Genomic DNA, 18106 nt, shown 5'->3' on the forward strand with positions numbered 1-18106 from the left:
GTAGTTAAGGTTAACACAGGTCTAGTACAAAGTGAACACTGACTAAATAATAGTTGCTACTAGAAAATAACTTTATATTATAAAGGGGTTATTATAGGAACTAAAAAAAAGTCCATTCTTAACGAAATATAGAGGAATGATATCAATAAATTTTGCTAATACTTTGAAAATCTGAATTGAAACCCCAATTGAAAAGCTGTAAAAGGTCAGTTTTGGGTTTTTTTTTTTCACCCAGAAGTGTGAAATCTAAATAGACCAATAAGTATAGAGGAAATGAAAAATATAATTAAAAACTTATCACCTAAAATCTGTCCTTTCTTAAGAACGATGATATATTATCTATTCCAGAGCATAGATGAAGATGAAAAAGAACTTAATGCAATTTGTGATGATAACAGAACCTCAGGACTAACCCGTGAAACTGTAATACTACTGTGGCGTATGAATACACAAAGGTAATTCTTAAATAAAATATTATCAAACTGAATTCATTAGTATAAAAGACCAACCCATGTTTGGCATTAGTGTAAGTATATTTTGACATTAGAAAGTCGTTATATTTTAGTTGCTAAGATGTATCCAACTCTTTTGCGACCCCATGAACTGGAGCCCGCCAAGTTCCTTTGTCTGTGGGATTTCCCAGGCAAGAAGACTAGAGTGGGTTATCATTTCCTCTTCCACGGAATCTTCCCACCCAGGGATTGAACCCACATCTCCTGGATTACAGGCGGATTCTTTACCACTGAGATGCCAGGGAGGCCCCTGGAAAGTTGTTACGATACATAAAATCAGAAAAGCCAAGAAAAAGTATAGAAAAGGTTTAGAAAGAATATTTTGATAAGTTGTTTGAGGGCATGCCAAAGTAACAATGTGCTGTGCTTACTCAGTTGTGTCCAACTCCGCGACTCCACGGACTGTAGCCCACCAGGCTCCTCTGCCCATGGGGATTCTCCAGGCAAGAATACTGGAGTGGGCTGTCATTCCCTTCTCCAGGGGATCTTCCCGACCCAGGATCAAATCTAGGTCTCGTGCACTGCAGGTGGATTCTTTACCATCTGAGCTACCAGGGAAGCCCCAAAGTAACAATAAATGGATGTTAAAATGCCCTCCAAGGTGGAACTTGGCAATGATAAATTTTCTTTTTTTCTTTTTAACTGTTTCTTTTTGTCTTTTTTTCTGGAGGATGTAAACAGATTTGGGACTGAGGTTCTGTAGCTTTGGACAGTAGCAGCTACAGAGAGGAGTTCACCATCTCTGCCCACCTGTCTCCATTTAGAATAAGAACTCAAGCATTTCTATGATGAAGATTGGACAAGCATTAAAACATTTCACTGATGACAAATTGATTTATCCACCTAGGGGAACTGCATCATTTGTTCTGGTCTCATCCTCTGTCAAAATTGTTTTCTAGGCTGGGAGTAGAGAGTTCACATTAATTCACATCTGTAAACTAAGTGTTCTGAAACATTAAAAGTAATGCAGTAGACTGAAACGATAAAAAAATTCCAGCAAAAAAAATTGAAGAAATAATGAATCAGGTGAGGTACCCTAATCTGACTCTAGAGAGAGTGAATGCCCAGAGGTTAGAATGAAGAATGGGGAAGCATCCTAAACAAATGTCCTCAAAATTAGCTCGTGATTACAAGTTAATTTTAGGAATGAGATAAGCAATTTTTGTGGGAGTGACTTGGTTTGAATTAAACCATCAGAAGTTTCATACATTGGTTGTATTTATAGAGGGAAAATTAAAATTAACCAAAATGTCTAATGTCATTAAATTGCAATGTTTTATCATGCAAATAGGATTTAATGAAACCATTAAAATTATATGGTTAAGACTGATTAATTTCAGGCAGTTTTATTTTATAGCATTGAGTTAAAAACACACAATGCAGGTTTGGATATGCAATAGAATTACAACTTTGCAGCTTTGCAAACACATAGACACACATATTTACACAAGCAAGGACATAGCCAAACATACATACCCTTAGATAAATTATCCCCAGATACCTAAGGTATATTGATTTTATGGTAGAGTTATGAATAATCAATTTCTTACTTTTAAGAACCTTCCAATGTGAACTTGATATGAATTTATTAAGTTGGTAACAAAATAGTCACATTTAGATTTTTTTCATAAAAAATCTTGTCACTAATGATGTGCCACTGAATTTTAGTAGTCTCCTAATTTCTAAAGATTAATAATAAAATAAATATTCAATGAAAGGAGTTTGAGGTAAGATTTCAAGCAGAGGATGGTCAATTTATAGTACACATTAACCTGATATTGGGCTTCCCTGGTGGCTCAGAGGTTAAAGCGTCTGCCTCCAATGCGGGAGACCCGGGTTCGATCCCTGGGTCGGGAAGATCCCCTGGAGAAGGAAATGGTAACCCACTCCAGTATTCTTGCCTGGAGAATCCCATGGACGGAGAAGCCTGGTAGGCTACAGTCCACGGGGTCGCATAGAGTCGGACACGACTGAGCGACGGAACGGAAACGGAACCTGATATTATATATAATTGACAGAATTTTTTTTATCAATAATGGGGTCTTACGTTGTGATTAAAAGCAGTTGGGAGATAATTATGGTAACTATATGCTTCAAAATCAAATTAGGACATAATTTGATAAATATTGACATAATTATGGTATGAAATGTGAAAAAATATTCCTTCTCAAACTGGTCATGATTTAGAAAACCGATATTGTATAGTAATAACTTATCCTGTTGTCAACAGGACCTGGAGCTGGGCCTGGCTTAATCTTTAGTTTCAGACTGCAACCACAGAGTGTCAGAATTATGAGAGCTTTTCTTAATTCAATCCTCCTCATACGCCCATGACATGTTATCCTCACACAAGTAAAGTAGGTAAAATGAGAGCAAATATGACTTGCTAGTTTTAAAACTAGTAAGAGATTTATCTAGGCTTCAAATTCAAATCAATGTGACTATTATAGTATTGTTGGTGCTGTTAACCAGAATTTGTAATGTTAATCATCTATGGTTTCTCAACTAGAGGAATGTATAAAATTGCCTTTAAGGAATAATTGTCATGGATCCCAGAGAATAATTTCCCAAAGATTCAAAGACCTGAGTCAGAAAAAAGAAAGAAACTAAAATCTTTTTTATGGAAAATGTTTTTTCATTGCAAATTATCTCTGTGATATAAAACATTTCTTCCTATATCTAATCAGAGATTAAAAACACAACACTAAATATCTCAGCATTTATGCATCCTTAGGAGCATATCTTTACTCCTCTTTCATCTCTCCACTCCACAACCCACAGTTTCAGAAACATGATTGTAGATTATCCTTTTAGAATTATACAGGTCAATATCGGAAAAACAGAAAAATCCAATTAAAAAATGAGTGGAAGACCTAAACAGACATTTCTCCAAAGAAGACATAGAGTTGGCCAACAAAAACATGAAAAGATGTATGTTGCTCATTATAAGAAATGCAAACGACAACTGCAATGATGTATCACCTCACACTGGTCAGAATGGCCATCATCAAAAATCTGCAAACAATAAATGCTGGAGAGCATGCGGAGAAAAGGAAGCCCTCTTGCACTGTGGGTGGGAATGTAAATTGATACTGCCAATATGCAGAAAAGTATGGAGGTTCCTTAAACAACTAGGAATAAAACAACTGTATGATCCAGCAATCCCATTACTCAACATATGCCCTGAGAAAATCATAATTCAAAAAGACATATGTCCCCAGTGTTCACTGCAGCACTATTTACAACAGCCAGGACTTGGAACCAGCCTAGATGTCCATCGACAGATGAATGGATAAAGAAGTTGTGGTACATATACACAATGGAATATTACTCAGCCATAAAAAGAAACAACCATGAGACAGTTGAACAGACATGCAAGAATATAGAATCTATTATACAGAGTGAAGTAAGTCAGGAAAACAAATATAGTATATTAATACATATATATGGAATCTAGAAAAATGGTACTGATGAACTTATTTGCAGGGAAGGAATAGAGATACAGATGCAGAGAATGGACTTATGGACACAGCAAGGGAAAGAGAGCATGGGACAAATTGAGAAAGTAGGACTGACATATATATACTACTATGTGTAAAATACGTAGCTAGTGGAAACTGCTGTATAGCACAGGGTGCCCAACCTGGTGTTCTGTGATGACCTAGAGGGGAGAGATGGGGGCATGCGAGGGAAGCTCTAAAGAAATGGGGCATATATGTATATACATACATATACATGTGCATATATATGGCTAATTTACATTTCTGTACCACAGACTAACACAACATTGTAATGCAATTATATTCCAATACAATATTTATACAGGACAGTTCAGTTCAGTCACTCAGTCATGTCCGACTATTTGCGACCCCATGAACTGCAGTACACCAGGCCTCCCTGTCCATCACCAACTCCCGAAGTTTACCCAAACTCATGTCCATTGAGCCGGTAAAGCTATCTAACCATCTCATCCTCTGTTGTCTCCTTCTCCTCTTGCCTTCAATCTTTCCCAGCATCAGGGTCTTTTCCAATGAGTCAGCTCTTCGCATCACGTGGCCAAATATTGGAGTTTCAGCTTCAACATCAGTCCTTCCAGTGAACACTCAGGATTGATCTCCTTTAGGATGGACTGGTTGGATCTCCTTGCAGTCCAAGGGACTCTCAAGAGTCTTCTCCAACACCACATTTCAAAAGCATCAATTCCTCGGCGATCAGCTTTCTTTATAGTCCAACTCTCACAACCATATACGACTACTGGAAAAAACATAACCTTGACTAGACAGACCTTTGTTGACAAAGTAATGTCTCTGATTTTTAATATGCTGTCTAGGTTGGTCAGAACTTTCCTTCCAAGGAGTAAGCGTCTTTTAATTGCATAGCCGCAATCACCATCTGCAGTGATTTAGGAGCCCCCAAAAATAAAGTCAGCCATTGCTTCCATGGTTTCCCTATCTATTTGCCATGAAGTGATGGGACTGGATGCCATGATCTTAGTTTTATGAATGTTGAGTTTTAAGCCAACTTTTTTACTTTCTTCTTTCACTTTCATCAAGAGGCTCTTTAGTTCTTCTTCACTTTCTGCCATAAGACTGGTGCCATCTGCATATGTGAGGTTATTGATATTTTTCCCGACAATCTTGATTTCAGCATGTGCTTCATCCACCCGGCATTTCTCATGAGGTACTCTGCAGATAAGTTAAATAAGCAGGGTGACAAAATACAGCCTTGAGGTACTCCGTTCCCTATTTGGAACCAGTCTGTTGTTCTATGTCCAGTTCAAACTGTTGCTTTCTGACCTGCATACAGGTTTCTCAAGAGGCAAGTCAGGTGGTCTGGTATTCCCATCTCTTTTGGAATTTTTCAGTTTCTTGTGATCCATACAGGCAAAGGCTTTGGCATAGTCAGTGAAGCAGAAATAGATGTTTTTCTGGAACTGTCTTGCTTTTTCGATGATCCAGCAGATGTTGTCAATTTGATCTCTTGTTCCTCTGACTTTTCTAAAACCAGCTTGAACGTCTGGAAGTTCATGGTTCACGTATTGCTGAGGCCTGGCTTGGAGAATTTTGAGCATGACTTTACTAGCATGTGAGATGAATGCAATTGTGCAGTAGTTTGAGCATTCTTTGGCATTGCCTTTCTTTGGGATTGGAATGAAAACTGGCCTTTTCCAGTCCTGTGGCCACTGCTGAGTTTTCTGAATTTGCTGGCATGGAGACTGCTTACCCATATAACTGTGGTCATGTAATTATTGTGCTCACATTTGAGAAACAAGGCTGGACTTTGAGCTCATGTGGGCTAGCTTAGCTGTCTACCCTTTGCTCATAAGGTGTTTTTTTATATTCCAGATTTTCTCTGATCTTGAAGCTACAATTTTCAGCAGACCATGTGAATATTCTTCAGTTTTTTTCAGAACATTGAGATCATAGAGTGGTGAGCACAAGTTAATAATCTGCTGACAAATCCTGTCAGTATTTAACAGTCCCCTCGTGCTTCCTTGATCATTTTGTGTTTTGTACCCTCACATTTTGTTGCCCTTTACCCACCTGTCTGGTCAGCTCTGGGGATCTCAGGGCAAAACAAAGCTTTGGGGCTTCCCTGGTGGCTCAGCGGTAAAGAATCCACCTGCCAATGCAGGAGACGTGAGTTCAATCCTTGGTCTGGGAAGATGCCACATGCCGTGACACAGCTAAGCCTGAGCACCCTAGAGCCTGTGTTCCACAATAAGAGAGGCCGCCACAAGGAGAAACCCAGTTGCCACAGCGAAAGAAAATTTCTGTTTGGAAGTTGACCTTCCTCTGCAATTTTCTGGAAGAGTTTGAGTAAGCTAGGTGTTAGCTCTTCTCTAAAGTTTTGGTAGAATTCAGCCTTGAAGCCGTCTGGACCTGGGCTTTCGTTTGCTGGAAGATTTCTGATGACAGTTTCAATTTCCGTGCTTGTGATGGGTCTGTTAAGATTTCCTATTTCTTCCTGGTTCAGTTTTGGAAAGTTGTACTTTTCTAAGAATTTGTCCATTTCTTCCAAGTTGTCCATTTTATTGGCATATATTTTTTTAAAAAAGAAAATTTTTCACAGCAGTGAAGACCCACCACAGCCAAAAAAAAAATCAATCGATCAATAATTATAAAACAAATTAGCAAGGCTTTGGTTTCCATTGCCCAGGATCTCCCTTTCTCCAACTTCCTTTTTCTGCCTCACTTCCTATAGTGAGCCGAATGGCTTGTGCCAACCCTTTTCTCCCCCAAGACATGTCCGCTTGGAAACTGTGAATGTGACCTTAATTGGAAATGGGTCTCTCCTGATATCTTTTAGTTAGTCACCACAAGATAAGAGCACCTTAGATTAGCATGGATGTGATGATGTGTGCTAAGTTGCTTCAGTCATGTCTGACTCTTTGGCGATGCTGTGGATGGTAGCCCGCCAGGCTCCTCTGTCCATGAGATTCTCCAGGTGAGAATACTGGAGTGGGCAGACCGCCATGCCCTCCTCCAGGGGATCTTCCCGACCCAGGGGATCAAACCCACGTCTTTTATGTCTCCTGCATTGGCACCAGGTTCTTTACCACTAACGCCACCTGGGAAGCCTGGATGTGAGGACGTGTGTCCTTAAAAGAGAAGACAGAGAGAGAGGGAGGAAGACTGTAGAGCAGAGAAGAAGGCCATGCGAAGGTGGAGCAGAGAGTGGAGTCCTTCTGCTGGGAGCAAGCACGCCAGGAGCCACAAGAAGATGGTAGAAGCCAAGAATGATTCTCCCCGAGAGACTTTGCCGGGGGGAGGAGTGTGCTGCCAACACGCTGATTTCAGATTTCTTCCCTCCAGAAGTCTAAGAAAGTACATTTCTCTTGCTTTAAGCCACCAACATATTTTTGGTAATCTTGACAGCATCCCTAGGAAGTTAATTCACTTCCAGAGCCTCCTTTTGACTGAGAATAGCAGATATGTAACTTCCCCGATGCATGATTTTTTCATCCTTTCTTAGATCACTCAGCTTGGCTCTCCCCATATTGCCTTAAGCTTTTCTACAGCTTCGATACCCTGAGGGTGATAAACTCTGAGTGGTTTCATTGTTTCGGATTCCAGTTTCTAGGACCATCTTGGCCGCTTTTTCCCCCATTTTTAACCCCATTGTCCAACCACTTCCCCATCGGCTTGCCTCACCTTTCTCTGGGTTTCGTAACTTTGGCAGGGAAATTCAACCCTCCCCACCCCCAAACTCACCTTTCTTTATTAATCTACACTCAGTGTTCTGAAATCTGATATCTTTGTGTGTATCTCTGCAATATAGTAGATATATTAATAATAATACATCTATTGGCAATATAACCATTTATATGGCTATATAGTATGTAATAAACCATGTATATGTATATAATATAATATGTAATAAATAAAATAAAGCATGAACATGTGTTTGAGCAAGCTTTGGGAGTTGGTGATGGACAGGGAAGCCTGGCGTGCTGCAGTCCATAGGGCTGCAAAGAGTCGGACATGACTGAGCAACTGAACTAAACTAAAAATAACCATCATTGCCTCAAATCTCATTTGACATGGTCAGGCATATAACTCAGATACTAGCAAATAATGGTAGTTGTTTCTCAAGGAAATGTTAGATTTCTTCCTACCTCTACTTTCCATTCGAAAACTATAATCTCCTGTGTTAATTATTTTTCTACTCTTCCTTCTAAACAGTTGGAGTCCACTGCTTCTCATAAATGCTTTGAATTTTTACAGGAGAGTATATGTATATTTATTTTTCCTAAGAGACCCAGGTTTGGTCCCTGGGTCTGGAAGATCCCCTGGAGAAGGGGCATGGCAACCCACTCCAGTATTCTTGCCTGGAGAATCCCATGGACAGAGGAGCCTGGTGGGCTGCAGTCCACGGGGTCGCAAAGAGTTGACACGACTAAAGTGACTTATTGTGCACGCAAGCCCTTCTCACTGTTTCTCATAGTTAGGAACACATTTCTTTCCAAAAACAACCTTCGAAAACCCTCATTGCTCCTGTGAACCTTCACTGTCTTTTATAGATTCTGTCACTTACAAGTACTGAGCTAGTTAGCCTAGAGGTTCCTATTTAACATCTGGCTGGGGTTCTGGCATCATTATTTACTTAGGCTTCCCAGCTAACTTTGGTACACATTCCAGGAACCACCGTCAGAGCATTGCCTGCACTTAACCTTCTGCTAGAAATACATTTACACACCGTTGCATATGCCTAACATTTGAGTTCCCTTGGTCCCACTCCAATTTAATCTGCTATCATCTATCTCCAGCTGATTTGCTCATATTCTTTAAAGAAAAATTTCTCCCCACCCACACAAACACATGCACACACAGATTACATGATTGGCAAGGATTTTTGTGGCTTTCCTATGGGACTAAAAGAGACACATTTTACTCACTGTAATATTAGACCTTACAGATGTTTGAGAGTTTATAGAAACAGTAGGGTAGAGTATGTTAAACCAAGTCAGCCCTTTCCCGCAGAGCCAGAATGATTGCTTATTCATTAGTTTGTGCTTTCTTTTCGTCTTTGTTATTGATAAAAATCAGAACCATTTCCTGTATTTATTAGCTTTACATAAAAATGCTATTAAAATCATTGGAACATAATGTGGTATTTACTACCTGTGGTACATAATTATACTCACATGCTCTAAGTATTTATGGTAAACAACCAAGCTTGCTGGAAGGGCATCTTTGCTCTGATTGACATAAAGGAATAGCCACCCCATCACTTCCCTAAAAGCAAACAAAGCCCTTAGCAAAACCAGCCTGATATTTCTCAATTTGTAATCTGTTGTGACACCACTGCTATTTGGTGATGGTTGAGGGATTCTCTTCTCATCAGTTGAGTAGCCTGAGACAGATTCTGGTGTCAACATTCTTCCCCTACCTTTTCCCAGAAAGGGAGGTGTTTAGGAGAGAAAACCAAAACTGAAACAAAGACTTGCAATCTTTAGAACTCTGGCAAATGACTGTGAGAACAGATCCAGTTTGCCAGGAAATTTCTGAGCTCCTGAATGGAAATTTCTTCTAACGAGTATTCATCAACCAGACCACAGGGCAAATGGGGTCTTGTATTGTCTCAGAAAGTCACAAGCACTTAATGTTGTCATTGTTTCCCATCTGGTTTTCCTAATTATAAGAAAGGAAACAGCAAAGAAGGGAACACAACCATGGTGGCCCCACCCAATGTTCACACATAAAATGTTATCAAAAAACCCGAAGAAGCTTTTCGGCCAACCAACTAATTTTAATATTATTTTTCTCAGTTCAGTGTATATATTTAATCCTGATAAGAGAGTGTTGGCCTGTAGATTGGCTCTTTCTTGTGAACTAGAGATGATCTGAATATGCCTGAATCAAGTTATATACACAGAATGAAATTTTGAATAAACTCTGGACTGAGGGTCAGGCAATTTGGCTTCTAGCCTTCCATTGGATTTATGAAAATGCTTCCATGATCCATAGCAGTCCAGTGGGAGTGGGGCTAGATCTCTTCCAGTGCCTGCGAAAACTGAGGGTCAGGCAATGCTGATGATTCATTCTAGGTCACAAGAGTTAGTAAGTAAAACTTTGGATGACTCAAGTATTCTGGTTTGTTCAGGACTTTCCTGGCTTAGCATAGAAAATCCTGCATCTTGGAATCCCCTTTGGCCTCTAGCAAATGGACATTCTTGGTCACTCTAGTGGCAGGGTCAGAGAACACAGTCCAGTGTTCTGGGCCACAACGGTCCTCTGTTATAACACCCTGGAGTCATTACTGTTAATGCTCAAGTTTCTTCCAGATCTGTGACTTGATTTCAAAACTAACAGCTCTACAGAGTAGCACTGGGAATCAGCAAATATATCCTATCTTCATCTGTATTCCTCTATCATACTCAGAAGTAGGAATTCCATAAAATTTCATTAAATTCTAGGTCAATCATTAATCACGATTGAATCACTAATTAGGTCCATAGAAGGAAAAATTGGATCTAATAAATGATTGCAGTGATTGTAACATTGGATCTTTAGATTTTTAGCTGAGTAGTCTTAGACCTTATTTATAACATAGTAGAAAAAAAGAAATAGAGTCCTGAGTACTATTTCTGCTTTTTCCAGTAATATGACTTTGGGCAAGCCACTTCTGGTCTTCAGTTTCTAAGTACTCTTGCAGTTTTAACATTTTCTATCTCAACCACATTCAAAGACTAAACAGTGTTGAAAAAGAACTGCATTAAGAACAATTAAGAAATAGTTTTAAGAAATAGCAGATTAAGAAATAGCAGTTTGTTCTCAAAGGTTCTTACCTCTTTACAGCAATATCTCTGAACATCTAATCCCTCCTACTATCCTCAAGCATACCTGAGCTCCATTGTGTTCTCTTTTCTCAACCACTAGCCAGGCAAGGTAAACCACATTTCTTGCCTTAGAGTTTAGTCACTCGGTCGTGTCTGACTCTGTGTGACCCTATGAACTGGGGTAGCCCACCAGGCTCCTCTGTCCACAGGACTCTCCAAGCAAGGATACTGGAGGGATAGCCATTCCCTTCTCCAGGGGATCTTCCAGACCCTGGGATCATATAACTGATCTTCATCTAATTCTCTCTCTTTCTTTTTGATAACTGCACATTTGCTCACAAATTCACTGGAATGACCTGCAATCCATTAAAACACACACACACACAAACCCTGACATTAAAACATTTCACTTGCTCTCTCCCTGCTGTAGCTGTCACTTGCCTTTGCTGGTAATCACACTGTGCCTTATTTGTATTGTTGGTAAAGAATCCACCTGCAATGCAGGAGACCCCGGTTCAATCCCTGGGTCTGGAAGACCCATTGGAGAAGGATGGGGCTATCAACTCCACTATTCTTGGGTTTCCCTGGTGGCTCAGCTGGTGAAGAATCCACCTGCAATGCGGGAGACCTGGGTTTGATCCCTGGGTTGGGAAGATCCCCTAGAGAAGGGAGAGGCTACCCACTCCAGTATTCTGGCCTAGAGAATTCCAATGGACTGTATAGTCCATGGGGTCGCAAAGAGTCGGACACGACTGAGCAACTTGCACTTATTTGTATTATCCATCCCGCATCACAGACTTGGCATTTATGTTGCATCTCTCTTAATGACTACATCATTAAACAAACACACAGATCTGCATCTATACTGATTTTCTCTCAGACCCTAACCTTACCAGAGGATTTGGGAGAAGAAAGCCATAATCTTCAGAAATGTGAAATCTTCCTAAAGTCAAAAAAGGTGCTGTCTTCAAATTCTGACTTTGAGGCTCCATAATGTTATTTGAAGTATCTGTGCCGAGACTGCTACTGAAGAGACAACTGCCCCAAATATGTCAAAAACACTGGGAGCTTCCGAAGCGCATCTCTTCCTTGCAGTTAGCGGTTGAGTTATCTCAGGAACAGGGGAGAACCTTGCTCTGAGGTTGAATTCCACACTCACGTGGACTTTCTCTAACACAAAGCTGAGTAAACAGTTAAAGACTGCTGGTTAAAACAAACAGGCAAACAAAACCACTTCATGGAAAAAAAAAAGAAAAAAATTTCTTTTCATACATGTGAATACAAGAAGATTGATTTTAAACCCAGAGACAAATCTTCTCTTCTTTAGAAAAAGGGAAATAAACAAGAGTTTTTGTTGATCCCAAACACTCTGACAGAACCTGGTCCATGATGAACTTTGACAACTGGGTCTTGGGCTTAAACTATTAAAACCAGAAGTTAGTTACTTTCAGACAGACACGTCAGTGATTGCCATGAGTAGAGTGGGGATAAGGACTCTGTGGGCATATCAGAACCTCTGAAGGGTTTGGTGTGTAGTTTGAACAGCATATTCCAAGATTATAATTAATTTGAGTGACATTAAGAAATACTATTTAATTTTTTTTTAACTTCAATGACACTCAGAGACTATATATTTCATGAAGCTTGACAAACAAGGTAGCAGATATTAACAAATTCAAGAAAAATCTAACGCTTCATTTGTTTAACCCTCTATGTTTATTAAACATAATTTGAAAATCGACCTCTAAAATGGGTGACTTTACCTATGAACCAGGTACTACCAGTTCTACTTTCAGTTCAGTTCAGTTCAATCGCTCAGTCGTGTCCGACTCTTTGCGACCCCATGAATCACAGCACGCCAGGCCTCCCTGTCCATCACCAACTCCCGGAGTTCACTCAAACTCATGTCCACCAAGTCGGTGATGCCATCCAGCCATCTCATTCTCTGTCGTCCCCGTCTCCTCCCACCCCCAATCCCTCCCAGCATCAGAATCTTTTCCAGTGAGTCAACTCTCGCATGAGGTGGCCAAAGTATTGCAGTTTCAGCTTTAGCATCAGTTCTTCCAATGAACACCCAGGACTGATCTCCTTTAGAATGGACTGGTTGGATCTCCTTGCAGTCCAAGGGACTCTCAAGAGTCTTCTCCAGCACCACAGTTCAAAAGCATCAATTCTTTGGTGCTCAGCTTTCTTCATAGTCCAACTCTCACATCCGTACATGACCACGGGAAAAACCATAGCCTTGACTAGACGGACCTTGGTTGACAAAGTAATGTCTCTGCTTTTTAATATGCTATCTAGATTGGTCATAACTTTCCTTCTAAGGAGTAAGCGTCTTTTAATTTCCTGGCTGCAATCAGCATCCGCAGTGATTTTGGAGCCCAAAAAAATAAAGTCTGACACTGTTTCCACTTTTTCCCCATCTATTTCCCATGAAGTGATGGGACCAGATGCCATGATCTTCGTTTTCTGAATGTTGAGCTTCAAGCCAACCTTTTCACTCTCCTCTTTCACTTTCATCAAGAGGCCTTTGAGTTCCTCTTCACTTTCTGCCATAAGGGTAGTGTCATCTGCATATATGAGGTTATTGTTATTTCTCCCAGCAATCTTGATTCCAGCTTGTGCTTCCTCCAGCCCAGCGTTCCTCATGATGTACTCTGCATATAAGTTAAATAAGCAGGGTGACAATATACAACCTTGACGTACTCCTTTTCCTATTTGGAACCAGTCTGTTGTTCCAAGTCCAGTTCTAACTGTTGCTTCCTGACCTGCATACAGGCTTCTCAAGAGGCAGTTCAGGTGGTCTGGTATTCCCATCTCTTTCAGAATTTTCCACAGTTGATTGTGATCCACACAGTCAAAAGCTTTGGCATAGTCAATGAAGCAGAAATAGATGTTTTTCTGGAAAGCTCTTGCTTTCTCCATGATCCAGCAGATGTTGGCAATTTGATCTCTGGTGTCTCTGCCTTTTCTAAAACCTGCTTGAACATCTGGAAGTTCACAGTTCACATATTGCTGAAGCCTGGCTTGGAGAATTTTGAGCATGACTTTACTAGAGTGTGAGATGAGTGCAATTGTGCGATAGTTTGAGCATTCTTTGGCATTCCCTTTCTTTGGGATTGGAATAAAGACTGACCTTTTCCAGTCCTGTGGCCACTGCTGAGTTTTCCAAATTTGCTGGCATATTGAGTGCAGCACTTTCACAGCATCATCTTTCAGGATTTGAAATAGCTCAATTGGAATTCCATCACCTCCACTAACTTTGTTCGTAGTGATGCTCTCTAAGGCCCACTTGACTTCACATTCCAAGATGTCTGGTTTCAGGTGAATGATCATGCCATCATGATTATCTTCATCGTGAAGATCTTTTTTGTACAGTTCTTCTGTGTATTCTTGCCATCTCTTTTTATATCTTCTGCTTCTGTTAGGTCCATACCATTTCTGTCCTTTATCGAGCCCATCTTTGCATGAAATGTTCCCTTGATATCTCTAATTTTCTTGAAAAGATCTCTTGTTTTTCCTATTCTACTTTACAGATTAGTAAACTGAAATACACATATGTGAATAACCCTGTCCATTGCCTCTCCACTAATTATGTACTAAAGCTGAGGTATCTTTATCTCCAAGCTATTTCTCTGTTCACTTGATCAGGTGCAAGCCTGTCTGTTAAAGGTGCCATGATGGTTTGAATTCGCTGATACTTGGAGCCCAGTGATAAGTTCCAGATGTAGATCTGCACTGTGAAAATTCCAAAGATTCTACCTGTTTGTCCAGTTGGACCCTGAACTTAGGTTGCCAGGTTGTCAACAAACTTATTTGGAGGCTGACTTGTCCTTACACACCTTTTCCTCCCTCCGTTTCTCTAAGATAAGTACAAAAGCGAAGAGTAGGAAGTGCTCTGATAATTCATGTAACAATTCCCAGGGAGGGTTCAAACTTTGAAAGTACTATGCAAAAGTAGCCAAATTGATTTGTGGTTCATAGACCACCTCATGCGACGAGTTGACTCACTGGAAAAGACTCTGATGCTGGGAAAGGTTGGGGGCGGGAGGAGAAGGGGACGACGGAGAATGAGGTGGCTGGATGGCATCACCGACTCTGTGGACATGAGTTTGAGTGTACTCCGGGAGTTGGTGATGGACAGGGAGGCCTGGCGTGCTGTGATTCATGGGATCGCGGAGAGTCAGACACGACTGAGCGACTGAACTGAACTGAACTGAACTGAGACCCTAAGAACATTCTCAGCTATCTACTTCTGGGACTTCCCTGGTGGTGCAGTGGATTAAGAGTCTGCCTGCCAATGCTGGGGATGTGGGTTCGATCCCTGGTCCAGAAAGACCCCACATGGCTGAGAGCGGTTAAGCCCGTGAACCACAACTACCGAGCCTGAGTGCTCCAATTACTGAAGCACACCCCACAGCCTGTGCTCTGCAACAAGAGAAGCATCTGCAATGAGAAGCCGATGCACCGCGGCAAAGAGTAGCTCCTGCTGGCAGCAATTAGAGAAAGCCCGCAAGCAGCAATGAAGACCCAGCACAGTAAAAAAAAAAATAGATGAATAAATAAATTAAGTAATTTTTAAAAACTATCCAACTTCCCTGGTGGCTCAGATGGTAAAAACGTCTGCCCACAATGCAGGAGACCCAGGTTCGATCCCTGGGTCAGGAAGAAACCCTGGAGAAGGGAACGGCAACCCACTCCAGTACTCTTGCCTGGAAAATCCCATGGACAGAGGAGCCTGGTAGGCTATAGTCCATGGGGTTGCAAAGAGTCGGACACAACTGAGCAACTTCACTTTCCTTTCCATCCTTTCCTTTAAAACTGTCCACTTCCTCTTAGACCGATATCCAACCAGTTTTGAAGATCAGTTTCTTATGCCTCCAAAGTGCAATTTATCAAGTTATATATGTTGAATCATCTTCTTATTCTTTCGTTCAATCTCAGATTAAAAAGAAGGAGCAGGTTTTTGTTTGTTTGCTTGTTTTTTATGCTGGTCTAGCTATTTTCATCCATTCCCTCTGCATTGTCATAAGAATTTATTGTAACATTATTAAAGCTTAGCACCAAAATACCCAAAGTGAAAAGAACATTATAGAATACATAATCTAATTCAAACTCTCAGGAAACATAAGAAAATCCTGAGGTTGGTGGGAGGGAAGTGACTTAGCAAATGTCATTCTGATGGGGTTGCCATCAGAATTGGTCTAGAATTTGGACTTGCTGCCTCTCAGCCCAGAATTTTCTACTCTGCTCAATCGCCAGGCCTCCCTGAGTGGGAATTTCTGTCTCATCTCCTATTAACTTATGTGGCTATTTTATTTAACAAGTGGCGTAAAATTCTAAGCTTCTGTTTCTACATCTGTAGGAAATAGTAATGTTTATCTCAGTGGATAAATGAGGAACATTAAGTGACGCACTTATCAGATGGGTAACAGGAGATACTGTTTTCCTCATGTTTACCCCCCTTTCTAGAAATCCATTTTCAGTATGATCTTTTTTCTGGCTTTCTTCCCTCTCTTCCTGACTGGATCTTTTCTTTTTTAGTCGCTGACTTCTTTGCCCACTTCAGACCAAAGTGTATAGATATTTGCAGTATGACTGTAACCACTTCCCCACCTCAGTGTTCTGATACATTTCCACCTGATCTTAGCCATTAGTTCTATGTGCATGTACCCCAGTCTGCATGTTCAATCTTTTTTGTTCCCCATTATTTTACTTATTTTTTATTTTTATTTTTAATTTATTTTTTAAGCAATTTGTATTTTATTTTTTTTAATTTTAATTGGAGGCTAATTACTTTACAATATTATATTGGTTTTGCCCTACACTGACATGAATCCATCCTGGGTGTACATGTGTTCCCATCTTGAAACCCCCTCCCACCTCCCACCCCATGCCATCCCTCTGGTTCATCCCAGTACACCAGCCGTGAGCATCCTGTATCATGCATCGAACCTGGACTGGCGATTCATTTCACATATGATAATATACATATTTCAAAACCATTCTCCCAAATCATTCCACCCTTGCCCTCTCTCGCAGAGTCCAAAAGACTGTTCTATTCATCTGTGTCTCTTTTGCTGTCTCATATACAGGGTTATCGTTACCGTCTTTCTAAATTCCATATATATGCATTCAGTTCAGTTCAGTTCAGTCACTCAGTCGTGTCCGACTCTTTGCGACCCCTTGAATCACAGCACGGCAGGCCTCCCTGTCCATCACCAACGCATTAGTATATTGTATTGGTGTTTTTCTTTCTGGCTTACTTCACTCTGTATAATAGGCTCCAGTTTCATCCACCTCATTAGAACTGATTCAAATGCATTCTTTTTAATGGCTGAATAATACTCCATTGTGTATATGTACCACAGCTTTCCTATCCATTCGTCTGCAGATGGACATCTAGGTTGCTTCCATGTCCTGGCTATTATAAACAGTGCTGCGATGAACATTGGAGTATACGTGTCTCTTTCAATTCTGGTTTCCTTGGTGTGTATGCCCAGGAGTGCGATTGCTAGGTCGTATGGCAGTTCTATTACCAATTTTTAAAGGAATCTCCACACTGTTCTCCATAGTGGCTGTACAAGTTTGCATTCCCACCAACAGTGTAAGAGGGTTCCCTTTTCTCCACACCCTCTCCAGCATTTATTGCTTGTAGACTTTTGGATAGCAGCCATTCTGACTGGCGTGAAATGGTACCTCATTGTGGTTTTGATTTGCATTTCTCTGATAATGAGTGATGTTGAGCATCTTTTCATGTGTTTGTTAGCCATCAGTATGTCTTCTTTGGAGAAATGTCTGTTTAGTTCTTTGGCTCATTTTTTTATTGGGTCATTTATTTTTCTGGAATTGAGCTGCAGGAGTTGCTTGTATATTTTTTAGATTAATTCTTTGTCAGTTGCTTCATTTGCTATTATTTTCTCCCATTCTGAAAGCTGTCTTTTCACCTTGCTTATAGTTTCCTCTGCTGTGCAGAAGCTTTTAATTAGATTCCATTTGCTTATTTTTGCTTTTATTTCCAATATTCTGGGAGGTGAGTCATGGAGGATCCTGCTATGATTTATGTCAGAGAGTGTTTTGCCTATGTTCTCCTCTAGGAGTTTTATAGTTTCTGGTCTTATGTTTAGATCTTTAATCCATTTTGAGTTAATTTTTGTGCATGGTGTTAGGGAGTGTTCTAGTTTCATTCTTTTACAAGTGGTTGACCAGTTTCCCCAGCATCACTTGTTAAATGTTCAATCTTGACCTTTCTTACTTCCAAGGTCTAGGCCCATGGAACCTGTGGGTCACTGAACATCATAGGTTTTGCCGC

The sequence above is a fragment of the Moschus berezovskii genome, chromosome 26 (genome assembly GCF_049115385.1).
Source record: "Moschus berezovskii isolate FMDL1 chromosome 26, NW_MosBer_1.0, whole genome shotgun sequence".
NCBI classification, from domain to species: Eukaryota; Metazoa; Chordata; class Mammalia; order Artiodactyla; family Moschidae; genus Moschus; species Moschus berezovskii.